This window comes from Herpailurus yagouaroundi, unplaced genomic scaffold (assembly GCF_014898765.1).
Source record: "Herpailurus yagouaroundi ecotype Mexico unplaced genomic scaffold, PumYag 208, whole genome shotgun sequence".
In the NCBI taxonomy this organism is placed as follows: Eukaryota; Metazoa; Chordata; class Mammalia; order Carnivora; family Felidae; genus Herpailurus; species Herpailurus yagouaroundi.
Genome location: NW_024412439.1, coordinates 505,890 through 525,234, shown reverse-complemented (window position 1 = coordinate 525,234; position 19,345 = coordinate 505,890). Strand labels below are relative to the sequence as shown.

Here is a 19,345-nt window from a genome sequence, read left to right as displayed (position 1 = left end):
AAACTCTATACCTAATGTGGGGCTCAAACTCTGGACCCTGAGATCAAGAGCCACGTACTCTACCGACTGAGCCAGCCAGGAGCCCCTAATTTTACTTTAGAAAAAGGATTTGAGGGGCGCTTGGGTGGCTCAGTCGGTTGAGCTTCTGACTTTGGCTCAGGTCATGTTCTCATCATTCGTGAGTTCGAGCCCCGCGTCCGGCCCTGTGCTGATGGCTCAGAGCCTGGAGCCTGCTTCGGATTCTGTGTCTCCCTCTCTCTCTGCCCCTCCCCCACTCATGCTCGCTTGCTCTCTCTCTCTCTCTCTCTCTCTCTCTCAAAAATAAATAAACACTTTTAAAAAATGTGTACTGGAAGGGACAGAGGATGAGTCTCCAGCCATTGAAGAGAGATAATCGTTGCTGACATTGGAAAGGAAAAGATGGGTTGAATACTAAGGAAAAAGAAAAAATGTTCCTGAGCCTTCTCGCCGGAATTCCTGCTTCCCTGCTGATCCCAATGTCCCAGGGACAGGGACCACGTAGGCTGCGTTCTCGGCTGCCTTCCCAGTGGGGCCCAGACCAAGGCCAGTGCTCAGAGAAACTGTGGACTATCCTCTGAGGGTGGCGGGCCCGCCGCTGTGGAAAGGGGTGCGCTAGGCTCCTGTGGCCCTGCCTAGGTCTCCAGTCACTACAGCCTTCTCTCTCCCCACCTGAAGGCTCATTCCAGCCAGACTTTGGCAACCTGCCTCATGCATTGATGGGAAGCTCACTCCCTCATGAGGTGGTCTCCCACTACCGAGAGCTCGGCATGCTTCAAGGTAAAAGCGCTCAGGGGGCACCTGGGTGGCTCCATCGGTTGAGCGTCTCTCTCTCTCTCTCTCTCTCGAGAGAGAGAGAGAGAGAGAGAGGAGAGACAGAGAGTCCGATTCTTGATTTTGGCTCAGGTCATGATCTCGCGGTTTGTGAGTTCGAGCTCCGTGTCGGGCTCTGTGCTGACAGCTCAGAGCCTGGAGCCTGCTTCGGATTCTGTGTCTCCCTCTCTTCTCCTCCCCCACTCGCGCTCTGTCCCTCTCTGTCTCTCAAACAATGAATAAACGTTAAAAAAAATTTTTTTAAGTTAAAAAATAAATAAAAATAAAAGATAGTGCTCAGAGGGACAAAGCACTGCCAAGGTCCCACGGCAGGTGAGAGGCACGATCAGGGCTCCGGCTTATTGTATGCCCCATACCCTCCTTGTTAACTCACAGCACCAGCAGCAGACTGAAGCCCGGGACTCCCCAGCTTAGCTGATGGTGGGGTCCCCACTCCCCTAATCCATGGGAGCAGCCTACAGGGCCCATCTTGGCCGGACCAGCTCCATCTCCTGGTTCCGCTTGTTTATAAAAGCTTTATCTGGACATTTGTGACGACGTGTTGAAACAAAGCTGTGTTTCCTTGAGTCTGTCTTGATTTCATCCTGCTTATGTTTAGCAGTGGAGAAATCTACATTTGTCACCCAAGGTGATGCCTTAAGTGTCAAGAACTGTGCCCTGATGGTGGAATTTTAGGTGTGGTGGCTGAAATGTGGCCCTAGGCCTGGAGGAGGGGCTGTTTCAGATTCTCCTGGAGGTGGTGAGGAGGGGAGTGGTCCGGCTCGTCTCAGTCTAAGGAAAGGGCCGCGCTCTGCCCCACCCCTCGGGCTGAGAGGAGGTACAAGAGCGTTTCTCAGGAATGAGCTTCGGAGGGAGCCAAGATGGGGGGGGCGGGGGCAGACCCAGTCTCCCCTCCCGCGGGACTAGCATTCTTTCCTGGAAACCTTGCGAGATGTCTGTGTGGCTCCCTGCTGTGGCCCGGGGTTCCACGGCGTCCCCGAAATGCCGGGAAGGGCGGGCACGCTGCTGCCCCCATTGCCCCGAGCTATGTGCAGCTGAATGGGTGGGCCCCTCCTACTTCATCCGCGTCCCAAGAATGCTGTCATCCGGCCACCCACAGCCTTATCGGCTTGGCCTTTCTCAGGATTGCTGGGACAAGGGGCGTGGGCGTTCTCAGGACTCCAGGGGATGCTGGGAATGCGTCTTTGCCTCCCCAAATTGCCGGCTCTCAAAGCTGGATGGACCTTCAGCTCCCTCCTCACTGAAGGGGAAACTGAGGTCCAGAGGGGACAGGGGCTTGCTTGCGGTCATGACAGTGCAAGGGACCCTCGCTTCTCAACCTTCTCCCTAGAAAAGAGTGCAAACCATGCCACTTGGGGACCGCGTCAGGGGGCAGCGCCCCTCAGAAGCCCCAGTCACAGCATCGGAGGCTGGTGGTGATGGGGTTTCAGTGGGAAGGGCCAGCTGGAGTTGGCAGAGCACTGGGCGAGGAGCCAGCAGGCTGGGCTTTAGCCCCTGCTCACCCAGACTTGCGGGAAGGATCCCGAAGGAACTTCTCCTTCCAGCTTAGGAGGCTGGAGGCCAGAGGGGTTAAGCAGGAAAAGGTGAGGTCAGCACAGCAGGTGTTAGATACGCGGTCAGATCACTCTGGGCCTCGTGGGTAGAGCTGGGGCCCCGAGGAGCCCATAAAGCGGGGGAGGGAGAGATCTGACTTCATTCCTTGACTTGCCTCTTAATTCCGGCTGTCGGTTCACTGTCCTTGCTTCCTGACCGGGGAGACGAGCGCCTTAAGCAAACCCAAACCTCTGAGAACACAGGGGCTGAGGCAGGGCAACCGGGCCTTGTGCACAGCGCTGCCAGGCGGATTCGGGTAAATCCTCTCTCCTTCCGTTCCCCCCACCACCTTCTCTCCCAATGTTCCTTCCCAGACAGACCAAACATTCTCACGGAGAGGAAGGGTGCCCCCGCAGCCACTTGGAGGTGTGTGGGGTGGTGGGAAGAAACTGGTATCAGCTGTACTTGTCCAGGTACTGTTTGGGGACCCAGGGCGATTCCCTTCCCGCCTCTGAACCTCAGTTTCCTCAAGTGTAGAGTGTAAAAGAGCCACAGCCCAGCTGCCAGTCCACCTTCCTCCGGTTCGGCTCCCGGGTCCTGCCTGCGTAGGAATCTACTGAAAACACAAATTCAGTTCTGACCATCTTCCCGCTCAACGCCTCCGCACAGCGCTTTGCAACATACCCAGAGTGACACTTGGTTGGCCCCCATGGCTTCCTGGACCTAACACTTGGCCCCGCTCCCCTCTCCTGCTCCATTTCTCTCCCCTGCCAGCTTCCCTTCTGGAGTTTCAAGATGTCTGCTCTTTCCTGGCCTTGGGGCCTTTGCGCTCACTGTCCCCTGCCTGAACTCTGTTTGCGGGACACCCTCTCTGAGTCAACTTCCTCGTCTGTCCCCTAAACCTGCCTCTCTGCCCTTGGCCCTCGGAGCTACCTGCTTGCTTCCTGCCCGGTACTCAAGGCTTTGAGGATGGGAACGCTTGCCCCATGCCTGGCTCCCCCCCCCAGGCCACAAGCCACAGTGGATGGGGCAGCAGATCACCTTGTGCCTGTCTCTGCCTCCTCAGCTCTGGCCTGGCTGGAAGTGGGACACTGGAAGTGTTCAGGGATTTAAAGAAAACAAAACAAAAAAAACAAAACCCAGATTCTGGAGTGCCTCCTGTGTTTTCAGAAGGGCTGAGGGCTGAGCCAGGGTGTGGCACCAGGGCAGATCCGGAGTGGGCCCTGTCCAGGGAGGGGCCTGGGACTGAGAAAGCCTCTGTGGCCTTTTCTGAGCCGCTTGCCCCTGAATGGGTGGACCGGGGTCCCAGGGGCCTTGCACCCAGCCAGACAGGTTCCCCAGCCAGTTTGGCAGGGTTGCTGTGGCCAGTGTGGAGCTCTGCACCTGTGGCCTGGTTACCTGGTAAAAGGTTTTAGACTCTGGGTCCAGGGGATCTGGCCTCAGTCCCCCTGGCTCCCTGGCCTTCTCTGCATGAACCTCAACAACATCCACCCGGTGATTCCTACTTGTAGGTGCTCTGCTTGGGCTGGGGGCCAGCAACGAGTGGAGTGGCGAGGATGGGTCCCCGGCCTTTTGTGGAGTTTACAGGGCGGGAATATCAAGTTATACCCAGTGGCTGGGGTGTGGGAGGAGGGGAGCAAGGGGTCTCTTGCAAAAGCTCTACCTTAGTTTCCCCAACCCAAGATAAGATTCTGAGGGTAGTGGCTAATGTAGAGGTGATCCAGAAAACACCCATGGGTGCATGGCGAGGTGGGACGCAGAGGGGAAGGAGCCCAGATGGGTGGCATCGGTTGGCAGGCCCCCAGGTGTGGGCACCTGGGGCTGCTCCCCCCGCCCCCTGTGCAGATCCCCCCAGGGTCAGCCCAGTCCCACTGCCAGCCAGCCAAGGTACTGACCCACCAACTCCTGCCAGGCGTTGGCTGCTGCCAGGTTGGGGATGATAGGATTAATTCTGAGGTTCCCCTCTGGTGCAGTGTGTCACTGAGAAAGCACTTCCTGGGTGTAGCCTGGGATGGGTTCAATGACAGCGTCTGCTCCAACTTTTAAGGCCCTTTCTGAGGCCGTCTAAGGAGTGGCACGTTCTACAAATCATACCTCTTCCCCTCATCCCTCACCGTGACAACATGCGCAGCTGAAACTTTTAGGGGACGTCCGGTTGTCCCCAAGGTTATTCAGAATAAACGCTAGTCTCTATGGTCAAGGCAGCCAGCAATGGTCCGAGCCGTAAGTGAGTTGGATCCCACTTGCGTTCAGCCTCGTCCAGCCTGCCTGTCTCTGCCTGCGCTCGGTTCCAGCCGGGCTGCCTTCCGACAGTTCCCGGCACCTCAGTGGCCTTTTCCAGCCTCGAGGCCTTTGGTCATTCCTACTGCCCATAGCATCCACTTCGCCCTGTCGTTTCTGTTCTCACCTGGTCTTGCTCAGGCAGCAGTCTCCTGACCAACACCCCTTTATACTGGGACACACGCCCTGTGGCCTCCTTGTCCCTGTATTTCAGATGGGGTCAGGTGTTGGCTTGTTGAGTGGCCCTGTCTGCATGCTATGGTACCCAGTCACTCAGGAATGTTTGCTGAAGGAATGGACAAACACTCGACAGCGATCCAGAACCAGACTCCCAGGCCGGCAGGTGCCCCTAACTCAGAGCACAACCTGGTCACCGTCGGCTATGCACCGTGTCTCCGGCCATGAGGGGCCACTCCCCAGACGTAATTATCAAGGGAGATCTGCTCTTCACATTCCCGGAGCCAGGAGCACAAGCAGGTTCTAGATCAATCAGGGCCGTCACCTTCCGAAGGAAGACAGCAGGACCTGAAGCCCAGACGTAAGGACAGGGCAGAAGAGGAGCCTGCCAGTGGCTGGTAGGTTTGCTGGTTGCCTTGGGCCTGGAAGTGAGACAGGCTGTAGAGAAGGCAGAGACTCCTGGGTGGCGGAGGGAGACCCCAACTCAGACTCTTCCCCCTGGAACCTTGACCTGGTAAGGGAGGGTATATGCATCAAGCTTCCTTAAACCACCGAAATCCACTCTGGAAAGTTAAGCCAAAAACGAAACAAGCCAGGAATAGTATTGGGAGACTCTAGACTAGCTCACAGAAGCAAAAGAGTAAGTGAGGAACCAGACGTTGGAAAGGGCTTGTCGGCCCAGGAGATTTAGGGAACAGAATTCATGGGCAGCCTTTGGGATGAATGTACTTTTGCTCCCATCCTTGAGTCATTTTGCTCACGACTCAAATGTCCTTAATATGTAGAGAGTTCCTATAAGTCAATAAGAGAAATAAAATTGCAATAGGAAAATGAGCGAGAACGTGAACTGACAGTCCACAGAACAGGGAACACAAACGACTCTTAAACGTATAGAAACGATGTTTAGTCTTATTCAAAAGAGAAGCCTGCTTTGGAGCCTGTGTCGCCCTCTCTCTCTGCTTCTCCTCCACTCACGCTCTGTCTCTCTCTCTCTCTCTCTCTCTCTGTCTCAAAAATAAACATTAAAGAGATTAAAAAACGAAAAAACAAAATAGAAGTGCAAATTGAAACCACAGTCCAATACCAGTGTTCACATATCAGATTGGTGTTGAAGAGAGAAAGAGGCAGGTTTCTACACGCGGGATGATCTCCTGGACAAACTATTAAGTGAAAAGAGAAGGATTCGAGGACAGAGTATTGTGTACATGCACGTGTCTGGTAAAGCCTGTTTCCTGTCTCTTCATTCCGGATCCACACCTTCGTCCCTGTAGCAGCTCCTGTTTTTTGTGCTCTGCCCAGGTCCTAGCAGGGCTGTTCCCACGCACCCCTGCCCTGGCCCGCCTGTGCTTTGGCTCTTACTGTCCATACCTGAGATTCTTTAGAGGGGGCTTTTACTGGAGCCATTTGTCCCTTCATGCAGAGAGCTGGAAGTGTCCCCCCCCCCCAAGATGGCCCTTCGCTGGCGACCAACAGGTTGGGGAGCGCGAAAGCCCGGCATCCCAGTTCAGCATGGGGAATGCTGACACGGGAGGCTCAGTCTCCCGGGGAGTCTGCGGGAGCTGCCCTTGGTAGGTCTCTGCCAGGGCTCCCAGCCTTACCTGGCTTCTGTCTTACCTCTTCTGTCTGCTTCCCCCGCTTCCCTCACCACTCTCTCCAGGGTGCTCCTCCTTCATACATCACTGCCACATAAATCAGGATCTGCTTCTGGGAACCGTGATCAAGTCACCTCCTCTCTCCTCCACCTGCTCTTTCTTCTTCCCTGCCTTCCGCCATGCACGGAGGGCTTATAATGTGCTAGCCATCTCCTTACAGTAGTGTCGTGAATAATATTAATAAAAATACTAAAAACTAACGTTAGCAAAATAGCCAACATGTACTGAGCGGTGTCTACGTACCAGGCCCCGAGTTGAGCACTATGTATGCATTACCCTGTCTAATCCCCACCACAATCCTTATGATGTAGGCATTATGATGGCCCCCACTTTACAGGTGGGGGAACTGAGGCTGCCAGAGCTAAGCAACTTGCCTCAGGTCCTGTGTAGGAAGGGCAATTGGCTTTGAACCCTTTGTGTTGAAGTTTGTCTCTACTGCCAAACTCAAACCCACTATTAAATTGAACATCGCAAGATGTGGTGAGTGCGAGAGTTCCGTGTGTAAGGCAAATCTGCAGTTTCAAAGCAGGCAAGTAAGGAAAGATCATTCATTGTTGCAAAGGATTCCCTACTTTGTGATCTTTCCTTCAAAAACACACATCCCACGCTCAGGAGCAAATCCCGGATGAGAAATAGGATCCCAAGGTAGCCCCTGGTTTGCAGAGGTGGGAAGGGAGCCCCATCACTGGGAAAGGGGTCCCTGGTCCCACTGCTGCGAGCTCTTCTATTCGGCCTTCTGATTTCCTGAGACTGTGGGCAGGCAACCGGGTGGGGGGCAGAGTAGGGAGGCTATTGGTACATTTGCATACTTTACTAGAGAGACTCCTTGCATTTCAACCCTGCTTCTCCTTTCTGACCCATGTGCCACACGGAACCACGAGACTCCACCCTTGGTCCTGAGCCCCCATGTACGGACGCCAGGCAGGTGAGTCTGCCTAGGGAGAAAGGAGGGTTCCTGGAAGCCAATCCCCCACAGAGATGGCTAGAAACAACTTAACTATACAAGGAAGCACCTGGGAATGTGTAAGCATAGCCCACTCAGCCCAGAGACCCTACCTCCAGCTTGTCTCCCTGTAGTATGCACAGTTCTCAGATGTCTGTGGCCACTCTAACACCACCCTATTCCCCGGGGTAAGAGTGAAAGGGAAGACAGACCGTGGTCTTGGCACACTGTGGTTGGATATCTTTCTGATGCAAAGTTTTATGCAGCATATGCTCAGGCCACAGATGGCTGGTCATACAACAGACCAGCCAGAGGCCACCAACATTCTCGGAGGCCTCTTGCCCGAGAGCTCTGCCCAAGAGAACCTTCCACATTGGATGCGTGGGCACTCTGTGCCCTTCTCTCCGCGGGGCTGGAAAAACCATGGCCACTTCAGAGGAAGCTAAGGGCCCAGGGAGATACCGAGAAATCAAGAAATACATAGTTGTGATTCAGCAGGGGGGCCCTAAAGGACATTAGCTCCTGAGGGGACAAGGGGATGGAGTTGTCCTGTACCTGGCACTCTTGTTCTCCTGGAGGCCCTGACCTGTGGATCCTAGGAGGAATCTGGGTTCCTCTTGTCCTGAGCATCCCTGTGATAAGGCACCGGAGCTCACTTGAGCAACTGCTTGCGACCAGATGGCCTGGAGCCTGCACACGATCTGAACAGGTCTTCCCTGCACTTTCCTCTTATTTCACTGCTTTTCTAGATCCAGGGTCTTATATTCAACCCCAGAACCTGTAAGTCAATCAGGGGCTTTTGACTACGTCGACTGATAAAAATATCACCAGCTGGAAGCTACAGTGTTCTCCACTGTTTCTCTGTCTAGAAAAGCAGCCGACACATAAAGAGGCTTCCGATGAATGAAGGACAGTAATTGTTTGTTGAGCCCTTTACAGAAGCCACAGGCGCACCCCTGTTGTGGGTTATCTGCTTCACTTCCAAGGATAGCCCTTTTCCAGATGGATAAATAAAGCCTCAGAAAGGAGAATATGCTTGTCCAGGGTCACAAGGACGTGGTGAGACTGGGATTCGAACCCGTCTGCCAGCCTGAGTACTGCCTTGATAAAGATAGAAAGAGGAGGGGTCTGGTGCCGGCTTCAGGAACCAGGCGGCAGAGAGGGCCAGAGCTCTGGCTACACCGGAATGTTCCCATGACCCTCTTCTCCCTGTCTGCTCTATTCTTCTCCACGAGTCCCACTGTCCCTGAGCAGACTCTTCCCTGGGAGCGCAGGGCAAGAAGCAGAAGAAGGAGTGGGGTGCCCAGAGGAGCCCAGACCCATACCCCTCGTGGAGAGCAGCTCCCTGCAGGTTGAGTGCCTCTGCTGGTCAAGAAGGGACATGGGTATCTGGGGAAGGGACTGAGGGAGGAAGAAAGGAGCCGTTCCTCTTCAAAGGGGTGTCAGCCCTCCCATCCCAAGGAACCCTCAGTGTTTTAGTCTGCAGAGTCTGGTCCCAAAACTGCAGGAGCCCAGCGCCCTGAGAGGACCCCTGTTTCATCCCTTGCTTCTGGGCAGATCCCCTGGGCAGTCATCTCTTAGAGCCATTGAATCCCTGAGCACTGAGTATAAATATAAAAACCAGAGTCACCTGTGTTCTTTCTCTTGGTTCTCGGTTCTAAAGACATAGAAAAACACAACGGAAAGGTAAAATAACCCACCACTTAGAAATAACCAAGTCCCCCAACATTTTATGATGGTAAATTCCAAACATACGGAGCAGTTGTAAGAATCACGCAGAGACCTCCCACACACTCACTACCTAGATTCTGCGGTTCACATTTCCTCGTTTGTGTGCTCACAGCTCCATCACCCAGCCTCTATATATCCATCCACTTATCGTATGTTTTTTAAGTGTATTTATTCATTTTGAGGGGGCGGGGAGAGGGCAGAGAGAGAAAGGGAGAGAGAGAAACTCCCAAGCAGGCTCCACACCGTGATCACAGAGCCTAATGTGGGGCTCGAACCCACAAACCCCGAGATCATGACCCGAGCCGAAGTTGGATGCTTAAATCAACCAACTGAACCACCCAGGCGCCCCCATTTACCTTATTTTTGATGTGTTTCCTACTAAGGTGAAGACAACAGTGTGCTCTCCCGAAACGCTTCAGCATGAATATTATTAGAGTGAAATCGTTAAAAAAACCCAAAGAATTTTCATTATGGAAATTTTCAAAAGTTGAGAGAATGGTGTGATTATACCAGAACATCCATCATCCAGCCTCAGCAGCTGTCAACATTTTTACTGCCTTGTTTTATCTATCTCATCTTTTTTTTTAAATGAAAAATCACTAATTTTCTAACAGTAAGTTTTACCTTACATTATAAAAGTAATACATACTTGTAATAGTAATTGATAATAGTAATTGATTCAGGCATTTGATGGATGTTCCATCTGTGGGTAAAAACTTGGTGGGGAGTGGCACCTGGATGACTCAGTCGGTTGAGAGTCTGACTCGATTTCAGCTCAGGTCGTAATCTTATAGTTCGTGGGATCAAGCCCCCCAACTTGGGATTCTTTCTCGCCTCTCTCTCTCTGCCCCTCCCCCGCTCTCGTGCACCTTCCCACCCTCCCCCCACCCCAAATAAATAAGCAAACATTAAAAAAATTATTACAAAAAAAGCTTGGTGGGGAATAGGATATTCACACAGAAATATCACTCAGAAATTACATATTACTTGGGGTGCCTGGGTGGCTCAGTCGGTTACGCGTCTGACCTCGGCCCAGGTCATGATCTCACGGTCCGTGAGTTCGAGCCCCCGTGTCGGGCTCTGTGCTGACAGGTCCGAGCCTGGAGCCTGCTTCTGCTTCTGTCTCCCTCTCTCTCTGCCCCTCCCCAACTCACACTCCGTCTCTCTCTCTCTCTCTCTCTCTCTCTCTCAAAAATAAAAGTAAAACATTAAAATTTTTTTTAAAGTATCACTCCCTAGTAAATCTGTCCATAATTTCTTTAGCTGTTCTCCTTTGCTGCAGTTTGTGTATTTTTCTGCTTTCTCACCAGTGTAAGTAATGCTGCCCTGAACAACTTTAAGTTTTAATTTATTTGAGTAATCTCTACACCCACCGTGGGCCTGGACCTCACGGCCCAGAAATCAGGAGTCACATGCTCTTTCGATGGAGCCAGCCAGGTACCCTTGAACAGCTTTGCATGTTCACCTCTGCTGTGCCTCCGATCGGTCTCTTCAGGAAGATTCTAAGGAGGGAGAGCAGAGAGGAGGACGGCTAGCTCTTAAAGGCATTTGGTAGGTCCTGCCAAGTGGCCTTCCCGCATTCCAGAAAGGTTGTACCAACGGGCACGCCCACCGGCAGCGGAGCACCTGCTCCACAGCTCGCTGGCAAGCTGGGGATTAGTTTAAGTCATTAAAACATTTACCAATTGAAGACATCCCCGATGCATATTACTGTTGTCTTTGATTATGAATATGCCTGGTTCTGTGGTTTTCCTTGTGCGTATTGTCCGTTTGCCTCCTTGGCCCTTTCCCTGCCTGTCGTGGAGTTTTTTTCTTATCCATTCTGGGTGGTTGTGGGGATTAACATGAGTTAATGCTTGTGAGGAGCCAAAACAGCACAGAGGAAGCATCCCGCCCCACTGACTGGCTAGGGTGCCACCCCACTGCCTGGGTCAAATTCTGATTCTGCTGCCTACTGGCTGGGCCGCCTGCCCTTAGCGTGCCTCAGTTTCCTCCTCCGTGTTAGGGGTTATTATGAGGATGGCGGGAGATGCTGCGCGCAAAGTGCTCAGAACTATTTCCCTCCCTTACCGAGCCCTCGCCAAATGCCACCATTATTTGTACATTAAGGAAATCAGCCTTTTGTTCTATCTGTTGCCAGTCACTTCCTTTTCAAATCTGAGAGCTTTTTGGTGTCACCGGGCAGGCTCCCGCGGGGGAAGGGGGGGGGGTTGAGGAGCTGAGGAGTTTAGTGTTCACTGAGCAATGTCTTGGAAGGAATGTCTACTACTTGAAAACATTCTCAGAGCCGTGAAGATAGGCTGGTTGGCCCCGAACCAAAACCCAAATCAGTCCCAAGGAAGATTTCGCAACTTCCTTTGAGAGATGCCTCCCTGTATCCCAGGCTTGGGCCGGAGAGTCCTGCTCAATGGCTAACCCGATTTTTTCCTGCTCCCCCGGCTTCTCTCCACCCTCCTTGGGTGGAGACAGCAGGGACTTTAACCCCGAAGAGAGCTCTCCCAGGGTTTGGCAGGTGGGACTCACCTCAGAGCCAGGTGAGGCCTGAAGAGGGCGAGACCAGGCCCTCTCTGTTTCAGCCCACGCCCTGTTTCCATTCCCTTCCCGTGACTCAATAGGGGAGGGGCCTTGGGGCCACTCACCGTGTCTTCTCAACCTGCCCCTCATTCCTGGATTCCTGGAGGGTCTCTCCGGTCTGCCTGGAGGAGCAGGGGCAGCCGGAGCCAGAAGCAGGCACCTCAGTTGGGGTGGCTTGAAGAGGCCACACCCACTCTGACTGCCCCGCTTGCGTCGTTCACCTCCTGGCCTCTGGAACGTGGCCGGGAACTTGAAGTTGTATCTTGGCCCTACCTCTGTCCCCCATCACCTGACCTCCTGGGTGACCCTCCTGTTGGCACGAAGACAATTGTTCCCACTGCCCCCACGTGAACCTCTGCGCCCCCCGCTTGAAAATCAGCCAGCTGGGCGATGTCTTAGAAGCTCTTCCCATGTGTGAAATCCATGCTGTCATGGGAAAAAAGCATTTCTTACCCTGCAGCTGTGTGAGGAGCTGGGGGTCCCCATGCCAGGTCCCCCAGCCCCCAAGAGGTGACACCGACAGAATGCCATCAGCCTCAGTACCGAGCCCAGTGAAACCGCAGGCCTGAGGCCTTCTGGATCTCAGCACCCAGGCCTCTGGCCTGGCTTGGCCCCGGCGGACGGGACTGACTCCTGGCTGAGCCGGAAGAATAGCACCCTCCGCGGGGAGGGACCCAGTCCTGCTGGGACTTGGGCCCCAAGGGGAGGGGGGTGCTGCCCAGCAGCAGCCCCCAGGGATGGACCGAGGAAAACGCCTGGCGCTTCGACAGTTCGGAGGAGTCGGAAAGCATGGGAAGGGGTCAGGCACCCGGGAGACACGAGAGCTTACGTGCACCCAGGGATGCTATTGCATTCTGTAAAAACGGGGAACAGAAGTTCTCCAGCAGCAGACTTGAGAAAGTGGGATGCCATGGGCTACTACACAGCAAAGAAAAGGAACAGACTCCTCTTACATGCAGCTGCGTGGACTAATCTCACAGAGTGGGACTAGAGAATCCAGACGTGGGAAGAGCACCAACTGCACGGTCCCATGCGAGTTCAAGAACAGGCAAAGCTAATCAATGGCGATGGGATCGGAGCAGTGGTGTCCCCGGGAGTCTTCCCGGGTCGACTGGGATGGGCTCTGTCTCTACCCAGAATGTGGCTGATGGGCTATACAACTAAGTGGGTGCGCTTTGCTGTGAGTTATACAAGAAGAGAAAGGAAGAATGTGGAAGCCGTTAGAGCCCAGCGCTCTTGATCCTTGAGCATCACTCGTTCAGCCCTCCTGTAGCCCCGGTGAGATTGGAGCTAGAGCGATCGAGGCCAATAAAACAGATTGCTGGCTCCAGCCCAGAGTTTCTGAGTCAGCCGGACTGGGGTGGGGCCCAGGGATTTGCATTCCGGACACCTTGTCCATGCACAGGCTCCTGAGAACTGCTGGTCTGTGTGTGAGAATAGAAGCTGTTGCAGCAGGTGCCCCGGGATCCCCCCGAGTCGGGAAGGGTGCAGGCAAATTCCGGGGGAGGTGCCCTTGGGGGATAAATAACCTCTGAAAATGCTGAACAAGCAGGAGGTGGGGGTTCCAGGAGGGGAAATCGGTGGGAGCCAAGCAAAGAGGAAGGCAGCATTCCAGTTCCCAGGGGTGCAGGCTGGGTGAGGGGACATGTAGCTTCTGCTTGCTTTGGTTCTTCTTTTTTGTTCGTTTGTTGTTTCGAGTGACAGCTTGAAAGCAGGAGGAAGGGCACGACTCCTCTAGAATGCCCTCCCTACCCCAACGCCGCTGCTACTGTGGGATTATGTTCCAAAGTCAGTGGATGAAGTAAGTCGTTCACTTGTGACAACCCCATAAGTGCCCCGTGGAGGGTGGAGTGGAGCCCGGCTCCGTAACAGCAGATGTCATGTCACTGTTGGGCACCAGGTGACATCAGCCGTGTGCACTGAGTGGTTATGCCGGCTGACACACTGGGTGAAGACGACCCAGCGCTGTCCTGTAACCTGTGGGGGGGGTGGGGAGGCTGGTGGGAGCCGAGGGAGGATGGGACTAAGCGGGGAGGGCCTGCCCCTGTTGGTATATGGAGCATCTGCCCTTGACCACCTTCTCCACAGGCCTCGTGACCTTGCTTTCGGCACTTCCCCGATGCTGCTATCTTTCCAACTTCGTCTTATAGCTATCATGCTGGGTACCATGTCAACCCTGCTATCCAGTAATTTCATTTCTAGGTGTGTGTGTGTGTGTGTGTGTGTGTGTGTGTGTGTGAATTAAAAAAACAAAAAAGAAAGAATTAAAAAGAAGGAAAGAATTCAAAGCAGGGACTTGAATAGGTATCTCTATACCCAAGTTTGTAACAGCATTATTCACAATAGCCAAAGATAGAAACAGTCCAAGTGTCATGGATGCCAGAATCGAGAGACAAAATGTGGTCTATCCACACATTGGAATATATCCAGCTTCAAGAAGACCGGAAATTCTGGGCATCTGACTGGCTCAGCCTGTGGAGCATGTAACTCTTGATCTCAGGTTTGTGGGTTTGAGCCCCACATGGGGTATACAGATTATTTAAAAATAAAATATTTTTTTAAATATATATTTTTTTCAACGTTTATTTATTTTGGGGACAGAGAGAGACAGAGCGCAAACGGGGGAGGGGCAGAGAGAGAGGGAGACACAGAATCGGAAACAGGCTCCGGGCTCCGAGCCGTCAGCCCAGAGCCCGACGCGGGGCTCGAACTCCCGGACCGCGAGATCGTGACCTGGCTGAAGTCGGACGCCTAACCAACTGCGCCACCCAGGCGCCCCTAAAACTAAAATCTTGAAGGGGCACCCGGGTGGCTCAGTCGGTTAGTCATCCGACTTTGACCCAGGTCATGATCCCGCACTTTGTGGATTCAAGCCCCGTGTCGGGCTCTGTGCTGACAGCTCGGAGCCTGGAGCCTGCTCTGGGTTGTGTCTCCCTCTCTCTCAGCCCCTCCCGTGCTTGCACTCTGTCTCTCTGTCTCCCAACAATGAATAAATATTAACAAAAACCTTCCAAATAAATAAATAAAATCTTTAAAAAATCGAAGAGAGAAAATTCTGGCACCTGCTACAACACGGGTAAACCTTGAGGACGTTATGCCAAGAGAAATAAGCCAGACAAAGAAGAACAGATGCGGTACGATTGCACCTACCTGAGGTACCCAGGGTGGTCACACTCACAGAGACAGAAAGTAGGGGCTGAAGCTGGGGGGGGCGGGCAGGAGGGGGAGTCAGTGTTGAAGAGATACAGAGTTTCAGTTTGGGAAGATGAAAAAGTTCTGGAGATAGACCATGGAGATGGTCTCTCAGTAATGGTCAATTGTATGTGATGTATGGTTTACCAATGGAAAAGTCGTTGTGTGCCCAAAAGGGGTGCCTCCCTCTGCCTCGTTTCCCTCACCCCACCCAGCCCCAACTAAGCTTCTGTGCTGAGGGCCGGGGCTGGCGGGCTGCTTACATCTTTCCCAGAGGCACTATTTTTCTGACAGACTTCTAGTGTGGACAAAAAGAATGGAACCCGGCACTTGGGCTATAGATTTGGTCGCAGGTACCAGTGGTGGAATCCAGTTCTCCCACATACAGTGTGGAGGCAGGCTGTGCAGGGCTGGCGTGGTGACCCTTCTTGGTGTGGTCCTTCAGGAACCCAGGCTCCTCTCTGGTCATCCCAGGGGTGTTTCTCTTGCCTATGGCTCAAGATGGTTGACCACCGTGTCCACGTCCTTAGCTACAGGGGGAAGAAAGGAGAGGAGACACGTTTCCTTCCTTTAAAAGACACTGCACTGGGGGGCACCTGGGGGGGGGGGCTCAGTCGTTTCAGCGTCTGACTTGGGCTCAGCGCATCATCTCGAGGTTTGCGAGTTCGAGCCCCGCATCAGGCTCTCTGCTATCAGTGAGGAGCCTGCTTCGGATCTCCTGTTTCCCTCTTTCTCGACCCCTCCCCCACTTACACACACACACACACACACACACTCTCTCTCTCTCTCTCTTTCTCTCTCTCTCTGTGTCTCAAAAATAAATAAATGTTACAAAAAAAAAAAAAGAAAAAAAGAAAAGACACTGCCACTGGGTGTCTGTACTGGAAATTGCTGCTGGGTGGATGGGCCGTCCCCTGTATCCCCTGCAGGATGTCAGCTGCATGCCCCCTGCTCTGGCAGTCCTGGAGGTGTGCTGCTCCAGTCGCCCCTCCAGAGAGAAGCTTCCACAGGAAGCGCTGGCCAGCCCCCAGCCGTGGCACCTGTAGGAAGCTCCTTCCTGGCTGGCCTGAATCTGGAGTGCCCAGCAGGCTGGCCACGGCTCCCCACTGATCCCCCTGCCCCCGCCTCCTTCGTGGGCTGGAAGGAGCCCACATCCCCCCGACACATCTCTTGCGTTTCCAACTCCAATGCCGGCTTCTCCGAGGACCTGAACGGACACCTTTGCTCCAGGCCACATCCGCAGCACGTAGAAGGGTGCCTCGCACTTAAGGAGGCACTCAGTGAAATCTCCCAGGTGAACAAGAAAATACAGCGGGGATTCAGTACATGCGTGTTGACCTGAGCAGACTTCAAAGCAGCTGGGAGCCAGTCATCTGCCCGGTTCACCTGAGAGTGTGGGGTTCCCCTGTCACATTCGCCGGAGCCCTTTGCCAATGAAAACAGGAATGGAAAGTTAGAACCAGACCCGCTCCAGCCGCAGGGCCCCCTTCCTGCCACCTGCAGGGTGGGGTCTTCCTGAGCCCCATGGAGGGCACAGAGGGAAACATCCGCTCCTGGCCACACAGGCCTTCCTGGAATGGACATCCTGCGAGTGCCAGGCCTGGGGGCCAGGAATGACAAGGAGGCTGCTAGGGGCTGGCGTCCCAGGATGTGCGCCCAGGGCAAACCGTGCCTCCCCCCCCCCCCCGGAAGCCTGCTGGGCTGGAGTGTTGGCAGTGATGCGTTTCTCCCCTACTGCAACTCCGTCCGTGGAGATGTTTTCAAAGCCCTGCGTGTCCCCCACTCTCCCTGCCTCCTAATGACCTGTTTGTTTATCAAAGAACTGCAGAGTCCGCTGTAGGAGCTTGCATTGCGTCCTTCTCTGGACTCCTGGTCTGTGGGGGCTGTGAGGGCACGTGGCCAGCTTGGTCCATAGGCGATGCGCTGCATGAGGCTCAATAACGTACGGGGGACGGGCCAGTGAGGAGCTGCAAATGGTTCGGGCCACAGGGACTGACATGAGGGAGTGTGTTCCGAGAAGGCAGGAAGGAGGCACGAGCAGGAGCAGACCTGGGGTAGCCGCAGATGATTCCAGGTCATTCCAGAGTGATCTGGATGATTCCAGAATCATCTGGAAGACTGGATGATTCCCTCCTGGTAGAAATAATGACCTTGTATGCTGACCCTGGGGCTGAGCTGGGAGCGAGCCCCACTTGGCAATGGATGGTGATAAGCAGCTGTGTTGACTGTACTTAAGAAAGGTGTTGCTGTCAGATCAGAGTCGTATGATCGGGCTACATTCCCAAGGCTCCAGAAAGGAGGAAAGTGAGAGGTGGACCTCAAGGCACGTCAGGGAAGTGGATGGGAACAGTGGAGGTGGGGGGGGGGGGTTCTAAATGGGGTCATGAGCAAGGTAAAGGGGTCCTGAGAGTTTGCTCTTTTGGGGGGCAGTGGTAGACAGATGGCCACCTGGTTTTAAAAGGACAAGAGAGGGGCACCTGGATGGCTCAGTCAGTTAAACGTCTTGACTTCGGCTCAGGTCATGATCTCACAATCCACGGGTTCGAGCCCTGCCATCAGGCTCTGTGCTGATGGCTCAGAGCCTGGAGCCTGCTTCGGATTCTGTGTCTCCCTCTCCCTCTCTGACCCTTCCCAGCTCATGCTCTGTCTCTCTCTTTCTCTCTCAAACATAAATAAAAACATAAAAAAAAAAAATTTGTTTTTTTTTTTAAAAGGACCAGAGAGGCTGGGACAGAGGGACAATCAAATCTAGAGAGAACGGCAGGTCAGTCTGAAGAGGGAGGCCAAGGATTGGAGTTGAAGAGGGGGAATTCAACATAGAAACCAGAAGTGACAAAGGAAAAGACTGACAACTCTGACCACATAGACACGAAAACCTTCCAAAGACAGACACCAAACAGGATAAACACACGAACCCCCCTCAACAAGGCTGAAACTGAAATGATGAGCTGAGGAACTATTTGTAACCTATCGACCATGACAAAGGGTTCAATCCATTGTGTAAAAAGACCTTACGGATCAGTAAGAAAAAAGCAAACAAATAGCAATTTGGAAAAGGACAGAAAGGCCATGCGCAGAAGAAGTGCCCACAGGCATCCAGCATAACGCCGAACACGGAATCCTGTCGAAGAGGCAGGAAGCAAAATGACAAGATGCCACTCTGCCCAACAGGCTGGCACAGACTTAAAAGTGAATACCCAGTATTGCCGAGGATGTGGGGAAAGAGCCCTTTGGGTCAGAGTATGACTCTGTGCAGTGTCTTGGGGCGGGAGGGGGGCAACTTGGCAACGTCTATCAAGTTCTAGAATTGTCACATGTGCTTCTCCTTTGATCTAAGAATCTTTATCGTCTGCAATACCAGGAAGTACCCAGGTGTCACCCGTCCCCACTCTGACCCTGTGCGAGAAGGTGGGATGCTCCAATTGTCTTAAAAAGATCTGGGCCCCAGACCTAGTGTGGTTTTCTCAGTGATACAAAAGGGTCACCTCCTTGCAGTCGACTCTGTGAGCAGGACCATGTGGCCCTGTTGAGGGAGACGCTGGGAAGAGAGAATCCTGTTGTTTCACTTAGGACCAAACCTTGAAGACCTGTGGTGACATCTCTATTCATTAGGAACTGTGTCCAACGGCAAGTAGAAGAGACCTGGAAAATAGTGGCTTAGATAAAAATAGGGGTTTATTTTCGCAGGCCACAGAAGTCAGGGAGTCCCAGGACAGTTCTAGCCCATTCTCACGAACCTACAATCCTTCTGTCTTTCTGCTCTGTTATATTCAGTTTGACTCCATCCTCAAGGTCACAAAATGGTCACTGGAGTGCCAGCCATCGTGTATATACTCCAGGCAGGAAGAAGAAGGAAGAAAACAAAAAAGGTACCCGCTGTTTTCTTTTTTGGAGCTTTCCTGGAAAACCTGCCCAGCAGCCTCTGCTTCTATCTCATCAGCCATCTTTATTGGCTTGGGAAGTGGGAAATAGAAGTCTTTTGGCTGCTCACTTGGTCACTTTGAGCAGGCTCTTGTTCCACATCCAATCGCAGTTTTCTTTTACCTTGTTTGGGATATTGAGGGACAAGGAACTCTCTGATGCTTGCAACTGCTAAAAGCAAGTCAGCTTGATTTCTGAAACAAAATGCTTTAAAACAGGGGCTTTGCTAATGTGTCTGGCTCTCCTCCTTCATCAGAGACATGCAGTGCACCCTTGGGAAGAGGGCACAGGCCTTTCCTGAGGAACATTAGAGCCTGCTCACGGCAGGTGCTTGCTGAGATAAGGAAAGGTTATATTACATGCTAATGTCGGGTGGAATCATGCTCTGTGTGGTGGGGAGGAGGAGATTTATGTATGAATTTTAGGCTGGTTCTGGAAGCGGAGCCCTGAGACAAATAATTGTGTATTTTTACGGAGGAGGGTTAGCTCC

General features: G+C 53.2%; 2 long non-coding RNA genes across 2 annotated transcripts; one reads left to right on the top strand and one right to left on the bottom strand.

Annotated features, from left to right (window-relative positions):
- The first annotated feature begins 2,531 nt into the window (after nucleotides 1-2,531).
- Nucleotides 2,532-19,087, top strand: LOC121015791 (uncharacterized). The gene is made up of 2 exons (XR_005783969.1): nucleotides 2,532-2,701; nucleotides 17,649-19,087. It is a non-coding gene; the product is annotated as an uncharacterized LOC121015791 (long non-coding RNA).
- LOC121015790 (uncharacterized) lies at nucleotides 10,390-11,907 on the bottom strand. Its single transcript, XR_005783968.1, has 3 exons — nucleotides 11,808-11,907; nucleotides 10,851-10,990; nucleotides 10,390-10,670 (listed from the first exon to the last, which is right to left on the bottom strand). It is a non-coding gene; the product is annotated as an uncharacterized LOC121015790 (long non-coding RNA).
- Nucleotides 19,088-19,345: the final 258 nt, after the last annotated feature.